The 15,587-nt window shown below is 50.4% G+C and overlaps 1 protein-coding gene across 1 annotated transcript in view; it reads right to left on the reverse strand.

Moving 5' to 3' along the window:
- The window catches only part of RGS19 (regulator of G protein signaling 19), a 37,672-nt gene extending 27,905 nt beyond the window's left edge, over positions 1-9,767 (reverse strand). The window contains exon 1 of the mRNA XM_044455185.1: positions 8,541-9,767. The gene's annotated coding sequence lies outside the window, so the exon portion shown is untranslated. The remainder of the gene's footprint in view (positions 1-8,540) is intronic.
- Positions 9,768-15,587: the final 5,820 nt, after the last annotated feature.

Here is a 15,587-nt window from a genome sequence, read left to right on the forward strand (position 1 = left end):
ATTTTGGCCTGTCCCTGTAGCCTCAACCTGTTTTGCCTCTTGAATTCAGTTTGTTTGCAGGGAAGTCTGGGTCTCAGACCTTAAGGGACCCAACATTCCTGATTTGGAAGGTAAGAATTGTGGCTGCCAAAGTCTGTAAGCCACCAGCTACCGGATCTCCACCTGCAGCAGATCTGCAGCAGCCACAAAATCTGAATCAAATCTGAGCTGGCAAGGCTGCCTCTTGCTCAGGAGCATTTGAAGTCTCCACACAGAGGAAGTGGCTGGGGAGACAGAATGCGCAGAAAAGCGGCAGCCTCTGTGTGTGGCGTGTCCTTCCACTGCAGGAGCTTTCGGGGTTCCTCCTTGGTGCTTCCAGGTCGACCGAGCTGGGGGAGTCCAGACCCACGGTGCAAATATGGCCAGCCTAACTGGGATTGCTGGGCTGGAGGGGCCAGCCCAGAGCAATTCCCCCGCGAAAAGGGAAAGGCATTCCTTTACTCCAAAGGTGTGCAGTTTAAGGCACACGTGCATGCACTAGTCTTCTGGTCCTTAAGGCAGGCTCCATCCCCCTCTGCGCTATCTCACCTGTTGCTGAAGGGATGAAATAGGAAGCAAACGACCCTAAAAGTTCTGGGGGGAAGGCAGGAAAAACCTGGGGCCTTTCAGAGTGCTGGTGTGGTAGTGAGACTGCTGGACTGGGAGCCTGGGAGATCCCAGTTCTCAGCCCCACTCAGCCATGGGGCCCACTGGGAGGCCCTGAGTCAGTCACTCCCTCTCAGCCCAGCCTACCTCACAGGGTTGTCATTGCAAGGATAAAACTGAGCTATGCAAGCCACCTTCAGCTCCCCAGAAGAGGGGCAAAGGCACGATAAAATGTAGTAATAATTTAAAAATGTGTTGGGCTGCAGCTCCTAGCACCTATGATCCCAGCACCTGGGCAAACCAGGGCACGGAGGACAGGTTTGAGGAAGGCCGTCCTAAATGGGACCCCCCTCCCGCCCTTTTGGGTTTACACGCACAGCATTCCTGTTCCACACTAAGATGCCAGATGCTTTCTTACTGCAAGTATTCCACAACACACCGCTGCACTGAGAGATGGATCCCCCAGTCTGGTGGGTGGACTGGACTGGGGGTGGCGGCACCATCGCTGCCTGGCAGGCCAGGCCAGTTTCTGTGTCTGCCTTACCCTGATCCGATTCGGTGCCCAGCAACTGGCACCTCCCAGCTTCCCAGCCCCTCAGCCCCACATTTCTGGAGGGCACCGGGCTGGTGAGGAGTGTGTCCCCTGCAGCCAAGCAAATAGGGAAGTTCATTTTGGGTAGCTAAAATACCAACAGTTATCTCAAAACACCATTTCAAAAGAGGAAGAAGAGAGAGTGTGTTAACTGCGAAGAGGAACGGCCTGCGAAACTGGAAATTTCCCAAGACCCAAGAGCAGGGCCTGTTTTCTCTCTCAAAAGGGACCCCGAGTTTTGTTCTGGGAAAACTTGCCGTCACACGCAACGTGTGGCAGCGCCCGACTCGGGGCTCGCTGCTGGCCAGGCACCAACTGGGGCATCCCGACCTGGCAGCAAACGGGTCATCAGTAGCCCATCCTATGCTTTTCGGAATAAGGGAAACCGAGTGGCTGGAAGGAAATGACTTCCCAGTGAAGCAGCCACAGAGGAAATGCCCCTTGCAGATGCCGCCAACCTTGCAGGCAAATTCTCCGTCAAGTTTCAAGTGCCCGGTTTGAGCCGCAGTCAAGATTATAGAGCAAACAGGCCAAATCAAAAGGCAAGGACCTCCCACCTCATTACAAAGCGTGGTTTAAGCATATCTGATAAGGCCACTTCCCTGTGCTTCAAAATAACTGAAGCAAATTCGTTGACACAAGATAAATCGTGTCTACTACCCACTATTTTCACAGTCAACCGGGGATTCGAACCCTTGACAAGCATACTTGATGATATCTGCCTTCCTCAGCCATTCTGGAGTACAAACCCCAGCATCCCCATCTGGCCAATCTTTTATCGGGTGGAAGGATAACAGAGGTGAACAACTAAAGAGCAAATGAGCTGCAAATTCTGAGGAAAAAGCAACTCTTCGTTTCGGGGAGAGGGAATGATTTGGTGAAACTGTTTATATACCACCTTTAATCCATTTAGACCTGCTTTACAGCAAAACCAACACTGACAATTCCTGCAACATAACAACCCACCAACTTAAAGCCACAGGAATAAAACAGCATGTTAGCTAACAGATGTTTAAATGACAGGGTGGATGAAAATGTTAGGAGACTAGCGGCTAAAACTTACTGGAGAACCGGCAGGGAACTGGGAAGCTGGGTCTTGGGGTGATGTCCTTCCATGCTGGCACCAACAGCAGCCTTCCCAGACCTTGTAGATGCATTGGACTACAACTCCCAGCATCCCCCAGGCTGGGGAAGGCTGTCCTACATGATCAAAGGCAGTGTGGCACAGTGGCCAGATTGCTTTTCAGCCATGCCTTATGGGAGCCTCTCCAACATAAAAACAGAAACAGAGCGAGTTAGAAGGGGTCTCCCAGGCCATCTAGTCTGACCCCCGGCTCCAGCCGGCTCCGCTCACGACATGCCCACCATGTGCATGTCCAGCCTATCCTTGAACACCCGCACCGATGGGGACTCAACCACCTCCCGTGGAAGCCCATTCCATGCTCTAGGGGTCCTAACCGTCAGGAAGTACTTCCCGGCATCCACCTTGAATCTTGATTCCCTGAGCTTTGCTCCACTGGAACATGTCCTGCCCTCCACCGCAGAGGAAATAAGGCCTCTACCCATCTCCATGTGATGCCCCTCACATACCTGTATGTCGCCAACAGGTCCCCCCTGAGTCTCCTCTTCTCCAGGCTGAAGAGACCCAGTTCCCCCAGTCTCGCCTCATATGGCTTACCCTGCAATCTGGCTATCATCCTCACAGCCCTTTGCTGCACTGATTCCAACCTTGCTATAGCCCTCTTGTAATGAGGGGATATAGCGCGCTCCAGAGATGCAGAAATATAACTCCCAGGATCCACCAGCCGAAAGTCCATATTCTTTCTTTACCCACCTCTTTGAAGGAAGTTCTGCTAAAACAGTGAATCGTTTTAATAGCACATCATGCATCCGGCATTATGGGAGAAGAGGGAAGGACACCCAGATTTGCATAAATCAGCGGGTGAAGGTGTGGCTTGAATCGTGTAGGCCAGGGGTCCTCAAACTTTTCAACAGGGGGCCTGCTGGAAGGCGACGGTGGCGGGGGTGTGCGCAGCGAGTCTAAAACCTCTGAGGCGGGCCGGATCCGGCCCCTGGCCCGCAGTTTAAGGACCCACGGTGTAGACCATGCGTGCGCCAAGCCAGCCAGGAGCACCCGTGTGATGCGAGTTCTGGACTGAGGACCCAGGAGAGTTCTGGGCTGCAGTCCTCACTCCGCCATGAGTTTCACGGGGTGGTTCTGAGCTCCTCAGCGGCTGTCTTCGCACAACGCATCGAACAACCCTGCCCTGTTACTGCGATCTGTGGCTTTTACCATGATCTCCCTGACACACAATCAAGTAATTTCCATGTTATTGTGGTCTCCATCCTCCCTACTCAGGCCTCCCACTGTTGGCATATATCCCATCAGCCACTGTGCCTGAAATTCAATCCCGAGCCGCATTCTTGTCTATGTCACCTGCCTTTGTCGCGTTGTGCCACACAGAGGTTAGATGGCTAGAGTGACTCCTGCAGATTTAAACCATGGCCCTGATCCAAGCAGAGGTAAGGACCATAGTTTGGCCTTTAGGAGGTTATCCAGAAGAAAACAACATCATATTTCCATTAAGGAAAATGCAAACATTTCTCAACTGCCTGAAGAGAAGAACAGGACGCACTGAGTGGGAAAGCAAAAGCCTCTTGGAGTCAAAGCAAGTTTGCAACCCTTGCAGCTTTCCAGGCTTCGACTGAGGAAGAAAAAACCCGGATATCCAAAGGTGGCAGTAACCGTGCACAAAGGTCCACGGAGATTCAGGGACCGATCTTTGGAAAGCGTTCTCTTGCCTGCAACGTGGGCTTGGAACTGGACTGGGGCAAAGCAGCAGATGGCGGGAACAGTGGGGAACCTTCACGAGGAACTGCAAGGAATCTCTGCGCAGAGGACGCAAGGACAGACCCTGACCCTAACCCTCTTCCAGGTCAAGCAGAAGTCCCCTAAAGGAGGGTGGGTCCAACTCCCAGTGGGAGAAGAGAAGCAATGCTGCCTTCTTCTAGGTGCTACGGGGCCCTTCTGCCTTGAGTTCGGGGCTTGCTGCTCCCTCTCGCCGAGGAATTGCTCAGCTCAGGAACAAAAAGCAACCATGGGCGGCAGAAGAGAAAAGCAAAGGTGCATGCCACGGAAAAAGTCTTGAAATGGGCTGGTGGAAGATCCAGACAAGGTCACAGGAAGGCCTTCCTCGGACAGGGCGTGGTCCAGCGACGGAGTCCACTTCCGCGAGGCGTGGAGCTGCGACCGGGCAGCTTTAAAAGGGGGCTGGATGAAACCAGGGAGGAACAAGCTGCCAGTCCTCATGGCCGTTTGCCCCCTGCAGCATCAGGACTGTGTGCGTGACCTGCTGGGGAACATGGGTGGGAGGGGGCTGGTGCACTCCTCGCCTGCTAGGGGACAGCTGGCGGGCAGCTGTGTGGGCGGAATGGTAACCGGATGGTCCCCTGGGCCTGATCCACCACGGGGATAGCCTCACTCCCACGGACAACGTGCAACGGACACCAAAGGGAAGTGCAAATGCTATTACTAATTCATTATTATTGACTGCATTTCTAATCTGCCTGTTAATTAATGTTCTCACGATGATGCTCCCTCCCTTTCTGGGAGCTGAATCCGAAACTACAATAATGGCACAATTAGCAATTCAATGGTATTTGTATCTCACACTTCCCGTCGGAGGTCAGGCCAGCCCCCTTAACACTCACAGCGACCCTCTGAGGTCGTCTAGCTGGAGATCGGCCTGAGGTTACCCACACAGCTTCATGTATCATATTGTACCATTATGGATTGTGTTTATGGCAGTATCTGCTTGGTTTATTGGTCATATTATGCATATTGTTGTCTTATTGTTATTTATTGTTTTGATTCTATTTGTTTTGTTATCTGTCTGCTCAGAGAGACCATAATAATAAACGAACAAAAAATGAAGCGTCTGGGTAGGGATCTGAAACTGGTTCTTCTCTGCCCAAGTCTGGCACCTAACCCAGCTCATCCACCTGCCCCAGGTAGCATGGCTGCTGTTGAGGAATGCTGGGAACTGTAGTTCAAAGCTGGAGTACACCAGGTCGGGAGGGAGGGATATGCTAACCACAACCCCGAACTGGCTCGCCATGAACGGTGTCGTGTCAGCATGTTGTTCTAGGGGCCCAGAGGATCTGGGTTCAAGTTTCCAATGACCAAGAAGCTCATGGGGTGACGCTGAGCCACTCACACATTCTAAGCCTTGCCTACCTTGCAGGATTATTGTGAGTATAAAGTGGAAAGTTATGGCAAGGAACTACCTTGTGTTCCTTGCCAGAGGAACAAAAGGTGGGAGAGAAATGCAATTGTAGATAAATACATAAAAGGTTTCTAGTCCTCACTAAGCTATGGAGCTCGCTGGGTGACTTTGGGCCAGCCACTCCCTCCTGGCCTAGCCTACCTCACAGGGGTGTTGTTGTGAGGACAAAATGGAGCTATATCGGCCACACTGGGTCCCTCACAAGAGGAAAAATGGCAGATAGAAATGCACTGTGATGCTAATAATGATGGTACTGATGATGGATCTCACCATTCCTGGATCTGTTGGCAGGCATGGGCGCCTTTCTTAGCCAGTTGCCTTATCTGGATGTGCCTTGTACGTCTCTGTCTCTCTGGGGGAAGCGAGCGTGGCACCCCATCTTGCAAACTCAAGCAGCAAAAACAGGTTCGTGCGCGGACAAGAAGCCCCCAGAGGCACCACAGGCTCCAATGTTTTGCACCACCAGAGCGCGAGTGTGTGAGTGTGCACATGATTTTAATTATTTAATCCTGGTTGATCCTGCAGTACTTCCGACCATCACGCTCCATTTAAGCAGGTCTAGCAAATGGCCAGTTTCCAGATTTTATTCATTGTTATATATTATGTTTATAACCCTTCATTTTTCCTTCTAAGAAACTAAACCTGCCCTCCACAGACTTCCTCTCCATTTTATCCTCACAACAGCCCTGCCAGGTAGCTTAGGCTGACCGGCTGTGACTGGTCCCGAGTCACCCAGCGAGCCCTGTGGCCAAGCGGGGGCTAGAACCCGCATCTCGCAGATCCCAGTCCAGCCCTCTCCTGCATTACCCTGAAATCTTGCCTTGTTTCCAGAGACGGTCTCAGAGACTTGGGCAACTGAAATCAGCTGCTCAATGTAGAGGAGTTAAAAAAAAAAAAAAAAAAAGCTAAAAAGGACAATTTTACAGTCCTTGCAGTTCCACAAAATCTGCCACCCGAGGTAGGTTGTGGGTTTGGCTAAACAATAGGCCCCAACCTCAATCTCACTTCCTTGTTCTCCAAAACATAGAGAGAATTTTCACAGTTTGAAAACCAGGGGTCGATTTCTTCTTCTTCTTTAGTAAGCACAGAATTTATTTGGAAATAAATGAAACAATGTAGATGACAAAAAAGAAGCTAACACCAGCAATACAACAATTGACACAGCAACAATTATGTCCTCAGGGCACCTTCCCCATCTGGGCAGTTGTTGGCCTGCAACTCCCCGAATTTCAACCACTGGCCGTGTTGGCTGGGGCAGATGGGAATTAAAGTCCAGCAATATCTGGAAGACAGTAGGTTGTGGAAGGGTGTCTTGGCTGATCATAGATAAACTCATTGGACAAGTTGATTAAAGCTACCGAAGCACACAAATTAATGTGAGAGTCTAAAAGTGCAGCTAAATCAGTCAGAAAAGTATATAATTGGAACCTGATGGTTGCAACGCGATTGCCACTAGCTTTTAAAATTCAGGCATTTTGAACCCTGCCTTTCAAGTACAGTTTTTTAACACAGCGTGTGTCAAACACATCAATAAAATAAGCAGCAAGAGAAACGCAAAGGAGAACTATCTCAGAACAAAATTAAAAGCAACAGATATTAAGCACGGATACGTTCATGGATACATTCTTTTTTTAAATTATTGGAAAATAACACTTCTTTGTCAGAGATTGAAAGAGGAAGGCACCTGTTGCAAAGCACCCAGAGCGCTCCTTCTATTTGGCAGTAGAGAAATGCAACTATTAAAATAATATTATTAATAATAATAAAAATAGAACGACACAGATCCTCATTTAGCCCTCCCTGATGAAAGCATTTCATGACGGGCGTCTTCCAGAATGCTACTTCCTTGTCAGTGCAGTTTTCCCCAAACGGCCAAGAGTCTGTCTCAGTAAATGCCAGGCTTCGGAAGAGCTGACTGCCAAGTTCGTGGATGCTTTTCCACATGGGAAAACCTTTCTTCTGGAATGGCATCCCGCATGGCTGGAGATGAATCTTCAGCCACGCCAGCACAACCCCCTGCAAAAGCCTGGCTTGCTAGCAGCGTTGGCACTGAGCCGACCACACATAAAGGAACTGCCTCGAAGTTGCAGCAGTGTAACCCGTAAAATCTGGATTGTTTCCATGCTGGGTCTGAAATATAGTGCATTTCCTGAGCCCTAACCTCAGCTGGTCTCCCACCACCTCCCCAGCTGCTGAGGATCCATGCAGAAGGCTACACGTATGTGATGGAAGTGGGGAAGGGAGCAGATAATGCAAAACCCAGCAAAATGTGTGTTAAAGAACTGAAGAAAGGCATGAAAAGTAAATATAGGCATGGCTTGTGAGAAGGAAGTTATTCAGAAAGGAACGGTTCACACTGCAACAAGGAGGGGCATACCACTCTAAACGGGAATGTGAAACGTTTTCCCAGCGTTGTGCCTAACTATTCTTAAAAGGTACCAGCATCAACCAGGACTTGGGGATTTTTTAAATCCTTGGTTACAGTGGAGCATCTGGCCTTGTTCAGATGTCACAACAACCGACCCTGGGTGAGAACAACCCTAGAATGGCCCGTGGGCGCTCAAGTGGGTTGTTTGGAACGCAGTCACCCAGGCTAAGTTTCCACAACATGTTGATCCTTCACTAACAAACCATGATGCGTGGTTGCATCCTGTGAACCCGGTCGGTGGAGCTGGCCCCAGCACAATTGCACTTGGGGTGGGCAGAAGGTGGGCTGAGCAGTAATTTTGATGAGATCGGGCAGCTAAGCAGTTGCTTCTTTGCTGGTCTCTGACAAAGCTGGGCTGTAGTTTTCTCCCACCTGTCCAGCTGCTCAAATACCACAACTAAAATGTGGACTCAGAGGCAAAGGGCTATTACCCCCACACCATTAAGCACAAGTATACGGGGGTGCAGGGGGGGTGTGCAAAGCTGCCTTAGGCAAATCCCACCAGACATTCACTCTACTAGAAAGAGGAGGATGTAGAGACACTGAATTGCTGGCCATCGCCCAACTTAACAGCGAGGCAGAAAAGCGCAGCTGGGTGGAGCTAGCGTACCTGTTCCAAGGCCGGCCGGGTTCCATCTAGCCATCTTGGGGACCCCTCCAAACAGACTAACGGCTCCTTCCACAGCTTGGCATCGTATGTTTAAAAGAAGGTAAGATGCACAGACTTGGGGGTAGAGGAACACACAAAAGAGGGAGAGAGAAACTCGTGTTTCTTCACAGGAAAGGGAGTGGCAAAGGAAATGTCATAATCAGATGCAATGCTGAAGTCCTTTTTTGGGAAACCCCGTCGACTCAGAATCTTTCATGAAGAGAAAGGGAAAATGGGCCACTCAGAAGAGATGGAGGGGAAGTCGGGGAGAAAAAGGAAAGTGTGGCGGGCCGAGAAGGGTGAGGTCTGGAAGCAGTAAGCATGTAAGCGGGGAGGGGTAAGCTGGTCCAGCAGCCTCTTCCTCATCCCCCACAATCTCACCACCACGGTAACCCCAGTGGAGAGAGACCGACGAGACAATGTGCATCTGCTGAGGGGGAGGGATGAGCGCCGTGGGTTCAAAGCAGCTTTTGTGCATCACGTGGAAGGAAGGAAGGACGGACGGAAGGAAGGAAGGAAGGAGGAAAGCCTGAATGCTTGGAATGACAAGGTGCCCTTCGCGCCCTGGCCTTCCCAAGGGAGCTTTGCTCCCCCGCTGTGGCACTCATCAACCCTTACTCCACAGGGACTAGTGGACTGCCTTGATGGTCAGGCTCACCTGCTCTGGACAGAGCTGCACTCTAGTCAGAGGATCTGGCGGGTGGCATGCAGGTCCGTGCTGGACCCATTATTCCCGGATTCTCTGGCTTCGGTTGACATCCGCTTGGTTGACACGAGACTGTGCCTGCTACTGAAGGCGGAGGCCTTCCCACTCGCACCCGGGTGTCACGATTTCCCACTCAGACTCCTTGCAGAAAAGGGGCCATTCATGCAGAAAGAGGCAACCTGCTTGAGAAGTGGCGTGGAACTGAATTCGCAGCGTTTCACCCATTTTAAGGCAAATACCCCGGTTTGCACGTGGTTTCCATGCCCACTTCAATTGTGCCGGTTTGGGCTTTCAACACCTTAAAGCAGCCCAAGTCCAGAGTAGCAGTTCTCCTGCTTGACTACACGTCACTCCAAAAACAGAAGGGACATTTGGAATTGAGCAACGAGTTCAGCTCTCAATTTCCTGGCTGCTGGGCGAAAAAGGAATCACGCTAAATCACACCCTGTTCCCTCACCCAGCAGCAAGAAGCAAAATCCACAGCCTCTCTTAGCCGGATCGCTGGCAAACGTTTTTCAAGCGCAGGGCGTTATAAAGAGGGCACTGAGTGCTATAATGGGTAGTATCTCCAGCGGCCGTTGACAAAAAACGCCAAGAGCATGCTCTGGTTGCAATTTCTTGCAGCGGCCGTCTATGAGTCGCCCCCCCCCCCCGCCCCATCACTCCAATGGCATCATCTGCAAAGTTCCCACGTAAGGAGAACTGAAGAAGGTAAGAAAAGCCCTGCTGGATCAGGTCCAAAGTCCATCTAATCCAGCACTTTGCTCATATGGTGGCAAACCAGCGGCCCAGAGGTCCTCCCCAGCAGGCCGGGTGCAAGGCCTGTCATGCGCGGAGCCGGCTGGAGCCAGGGGTCAGGCTAGATGGCCCGGGGTCCCCTTCTGACTCGTGCTGTTTCGACGTTTCGAGACCTCCTTCAGCCCGAGTTCCTCAGCAACTGGCGGTGTGCGCAGGCAGGCCACCTTGGGTGAAGGAGGGAGCACACGGCCAGCGAGGCCCCAGCTCTGATCCCCAGCATCCCCGACCAGGGCCAGAAGAAGAGGAATCCAGCCTGACCTTATGGACCCACTGCCAGCCCGTGCCAGCAACACTGAGCTAGATGGACTGAGGGCCGACTGGGATCGATGCCGCAGCTTCTGCTGCCCCAGGGTGGCCTCTGCCAAGGGCAGGATAGCACCCACGCTCCGGAGGTTTCCTCCCAGCTGCCTTGCTGGAGGCGGCTGAAAACCTTCGCTGGGTCACGGGGGCTTCTGCCTGCTGGAACCACCTACATTTTGGCTTGCCTCTGCCCCGCCGGCTTAGCTCCCAGCACTGAACTATCTTGATGACTTTCTGTTACTTCAGGCTCCTTTATTTTATAAGTTTCTCAGATTCAAAGCTGCACACTGCTCAGGTTTCATTTTCCGGAGGTTGGTTTAATCTTCTGAATGTGGCCCGAAAAGCAGAGCATTCCAACCTGCCATTTATTTTCATCAGGGTTTCTCTCCTGGCCATCCACCAAATCAAAAACAGCCACGGATGTCACAATTTATCCGGGGTTGACAAACCCTCCAGGTTTTGTGGTCTGCGAGGGTCTCAGAGGAAAGCAAGCTGGAAGGACGGTCGCATACCAGCGAAGCCACGAGGCATTCGAATGTCCGGACTGCCAAAAGCCCTGCCAGCACGGATCAAAGGCTAGCGCTCTGTTCCGGCAGTGGCCGGCCAGTCGCAGATGCAAGGCCAAGGAAAACCTGCCTGGAACAGCACCCTCTTGCCCATGTTCCCCAGCAGCTGGTTGTCAGAGATCCAGTGGGAAAGAGTGCGGCTCTGGGACTCAAGCGAACTGGTTTCAAGTCCCTGCTAAGCTATGGAGCCAACTGGGGGATTTTGGGCCAGTCACAAACTCTCAGCCAACCTACCTCACAGGGCTGTTGTTGTGGGGACAAGATTGAGAGCAGGAAGAGGGGAATGTGAGCCACTTTGAGTTTGTTGCAAGAAAAAAGCAAGATATAAATCTAATTAATTAATTGAACAGATGCATGAGGCGAGACTGAGGGAACTGGGTCTCCAGCTTAGAGAAAAGGAGACTCCGAGGGGACCTGTTGGCGACATACAGGAATGTGAGGGGGTGTCACACGGAGGTGGGTAGAGACCTGTTCTCCCCTGCAGAGGAAGGCAGGATGCGCTCCAACAGAGCAAAGCTCAGGGAACCAGGGTGCCATTTAGATGCCAGGAAGCACTTCCTGACAGTCAGGACCCCCAGGGTGTGGAATGGGCTTCCCCAGGAGGAGGTTGAGGCCCCATCAGTGAGGGTGTTCAGACAGGCTGGACATGCACATGGTGGGCATGTTGTGAGCAGAGCCGGCTGGAGCCGGGGGTCAGACTAGATGGCCCAGGAGACCCCTTCTGACTCGCTCTGTTTCTATGTACGACGGCACACTGCTCTGACATCAAGAGGAACTTTACAGCCATTGGGATTCAGGGCCACACTTAATCTTTTCCCACATAAGAAACCATTTGATTTAAGTCATTGAAAGAACAAGAAAGACATTTCCAGGCCTGGCACCTAGGATTTGCAGCTGTGCAACCTGATAAACTGAACGTATGAAGCTGTCTTTCAGTGAAGCCTGAACACAGAGGTGTCTATACACCGTTATTTAATTAACGTACTTCTAGGCTGCTTTTTAGAGCTTCAACCTTGCAGAGTTGCTTGCACGACACTACAGAAAATGCATGGCTGCCTCCACTAGCAGAAATTGTCAAGAGGCAGAACTTTGTGGCTTCCTCAGCTTATCTGATGTCATAGGATTTCAGTAGGGGAAAAGGGAAAAAACACAGTTCGGAACGCTGGTTAAGGAAAAGTGGGTTGGAAGAGACCTCCATGGCCAGCAATGTTGGCTTTCAGAACAGGAATGGCAAATTCTAGGAACGCCATTCCTTAAAATAACTCATCCTTTCTTTCTTTTTTCTTTTTTCAAGGCATAAAAGTACTGTTGTGGTTCCTTTTTGCTTTCTGCAGAAACAAAGACATTTGCTTCAATGCAACACACAGTTCAAGGCATATATCCATGTCTGGAGGAGGACAAAATTGATCTAAGTGCCATGGGCTTCCACACACTGATCCCAAGTCTTGGCTCATGTGATTCCGGGACAGCAGAAGGCAACTGACGGATGCTGCCCCTATGACACCCCAGAATACAAGCATCCTATGAAAACTATGAACGGGTCACTGCCCTAGATGAGCCAGAAAAGAGGCCAAGACAGTCCTACCTTTTAAAACTTGCTGGGTAAGCTGGTAAACTGACCTGCTATTGATGAATGAATGGCGTGAAAGACCAACACCAGCACCAGCGAAAAGGAAAACATTTTGCTGTTTTCAGAAGCACAAGTCACTTCAAACCAGCCATTTTTCCTGTCCCCAAACCACAACTGCTGCTATACTGGTTCTTCACAAGCTCTAAAGCCCCAGTCAAATCCAAAAGCATTCCTACAATGTCTGATGATTATGCACCCTCTTAGCATGGGCTAAGGATTCTGCAGAGTCTGTCCCACGGGGGGGGGGGGGGGGAGGCATTTGTGATCTCGGCAGGAGCAGCTATATGTGATGGCTAGCCACACTTTCCTGCCCTGCCCCTTAGTGAGGCTTCTGGGGCCAGGCTCCGGCCACCACTCTTCCCAGCCAGGTTCTCTGCAAATTATTTTGCTGTGACCCGAGTCTGAAAGATGATTGTGTACCATCCGGTCCCTCCAAAACTCCAAATGAAAGCTCTCATTTATCAAACATTGATTATTGGATTCCCCCCCCCCAGCAATAGTACACAAGGAAGCAGCTTGTTTTTCTTTTATTTTTTTGCTTGTGCATTTACCCAGAGACCACCTGTGTTTTCTTCTTACTGGTAGTTCTTCCAGTAAGCAAGCCCAGCTTTGCAAATAAACCCAGAAAAATTTACTAACCCGGAAAAATGTGTTGCTGGCTGGCTGCCCACAAGTGTCTATTTTTGTCCTGTATAGCCTAAAAAAAAAAGGCACAGAGGGGGGAAATTTACAAATTCTGATAGGCTTTTATGAATGAATGCCTGCAGGCAGTCCAGTGCAGGGAAGCTGATACTGTCTGGTTAAAAGACATGCACTCAGAATTTAGAGGCAGGAATTTGTTCTGCATTCCAGAACTGAAAGGAGCGCCCTGGCTTTCAACACGTGTCCAAGCGGCTAAGAGCGCAGGACACAATCTGGGTTCTAGTCCGCTCACTGGTGACTCAGGGCCAGCTGTAGACTCAGCCCCACCTACCTCACAGGGTTGTTGTTGTAGAGGCAAGACTGAGAGCCGAACGATGTCAGCGGCTCTGTTGTTTAAAAGAAAAAACGTGGGATATAAATCTAATAAATAAGTAAATAAATATAATGTACCTCACAGGGTTGTTGTTGTGAGGATAAGTCTGAGCGGAGGGGGAGAATTACGCAAACTACTTGGAGTTCCTTGGAAGGAAATATCATAAATAAATATAACGAACAAATGAAAAGATAAAAATAAAAAACAGTGTGAGTTAGGGTGGCTGGTAAGCTTTTTGGTGGCTGTCATTTTTAATCAGCTGGATGCTGGTACTCAACGCTGATCTATTATTATTAATATTGCTTTGCATTTATATCCCACTTTTTCCCCTCTAGTGAGAATCGAAGGTGGCTTACATCGGTCCACTTGATCCTTCCAACAACACCCCAATGAGGCAGGGGAGGCAGAGCGTGTGTGAGCGGCCCAAAGTCATCCAGGGATCTCCCGGGTCCCCAGTCCAACACTAACCATCACACCAAGCCACGCCTGCAAATGATCCACTGCAAACTCAGCTGCGTCCCTACCTGGAGAACGATTGCCTGGCAACAGTGACACATGCATTGGTTACTTCCTGATTAGATTTCTGTAACGCGCTCTACGTGCGGCTGCCCTTGAAGACGGTCTGGATACTTCAATTGGTACAGAATAATGCTGCCAGGTTGCCAACAGGGGCTGGGTATTGTTCTCATATAACCCCAGTCCTCCGTCAGCTTCACTGGCTCCCCATTGAAGTCCGGGTCCAATTCAAGGTGCTGGTTATCACCTACAAAGCCCTGAATGGCTTAGGTCCTGGTTACCTAAGGGAGTGCCTGCATCCATATATGCCCTCCCGCCCCGAGATCGGTGGCAGAGGCCCTTCTCCGGGAGCCCTCCGTGAAGGATATTAGGTGGGTGAGTACCCGGAGGAGGGCCTTCTCTGTGGTGGCGCCCCACCTATGGAATGCGCTCCCCAGAGAGGTCTGCCTGGCACCGTCATTATTTGTTTTTCGGCGCCAGGCCAAGATCTTTTTATTTAAAAGTTATTTTAATTGTTAACTGTTGACTATTTATTTATGGGGTTTTATATTGTGCCGAGATGACTCCGGGTTTTTAAGGTTAATTGTGAGTATAGTTTGTTTTGTAAGCCGCCCCGAGGCTCTTTGCGAATGGGGCGGCATAGAAATATTTTAAATAAATAAATATACAAATAAACTCCCCAGGAGTCTTCACCGGCCCTTGGGCTCTTGCTCTACTCCCTTTTCGCCAAACCACCTCAGGACAGCTTGCACAGAAAAGGCATACCCAAAAATAACATTAAAAACAGGGAACAACTGCAGCAGAAAAGCAGAAAATCTGGCAGGTACACAAGCGGCAACTGAGGCCAGTGAAAGGGGTTCCTAATTTCTCAGAAGCCATCCAGGACCTGGGAGAAAGGAAGGTGCCAGGTGAACCGGTCCAGGGATGGAGCCGTCCACAGACCACACCCTGGGGCATCTGCTTCACCTTCAAAGACAGGCCAGCTGGTGGGTCCCAGTGATGCTAATTCGGGTCATCTGCATGGAATCCCTGATTTTGTACAAACGGATTCAGCTAACAGTTGTGCAAGGAGCGATGCAATACGAAGACTGCTCGGGAGATTTCACTGGCCTATTGTATTTTCCAAGCTGGATTAAAGCTTCGGTCGTGCGGTCAGGTTCACCATAAGCTGCAGCCATCAATACTGCCCTGCATGATCCATTCTCACCCATTTTCACTTCTCCACGAACCAGAACACGAGGGGTTAACATACCAAGATACCAGACATGCCAGTCATTTTGAGTGGGCAGCCTGCCCGCGAAGGAAGGCTGTTTTAAGATAAATAAATATAAAATGTGGAAGATGCAGGGATAACAGAAGATTCATAATAAGAGAAGATGTCAGAGATGTAGGCTGGAAAATTTTCTGTTGCTGAAGTTCATTAGTAACAACGAATGGATGCCAAGCGCAAATGTGTTATTAGTCAAACAAGCGGTGC

The sequence above is a fragment of the Varanus komodoensis genome, unplaced genomic scaffold (assembly GCF_004798865.1).
Source record: "Varanus komodoensis strain SLA01 unplaced genomic scaffold, ASM479886v1 scaffold8, whole genome shotgun sequence".
Lineage (NCBI taxonomy): Eukaryota > Metazoa > Chordata > Lepidosauria > Squamata > Varanidae > Varanus > Varanus komodoensis.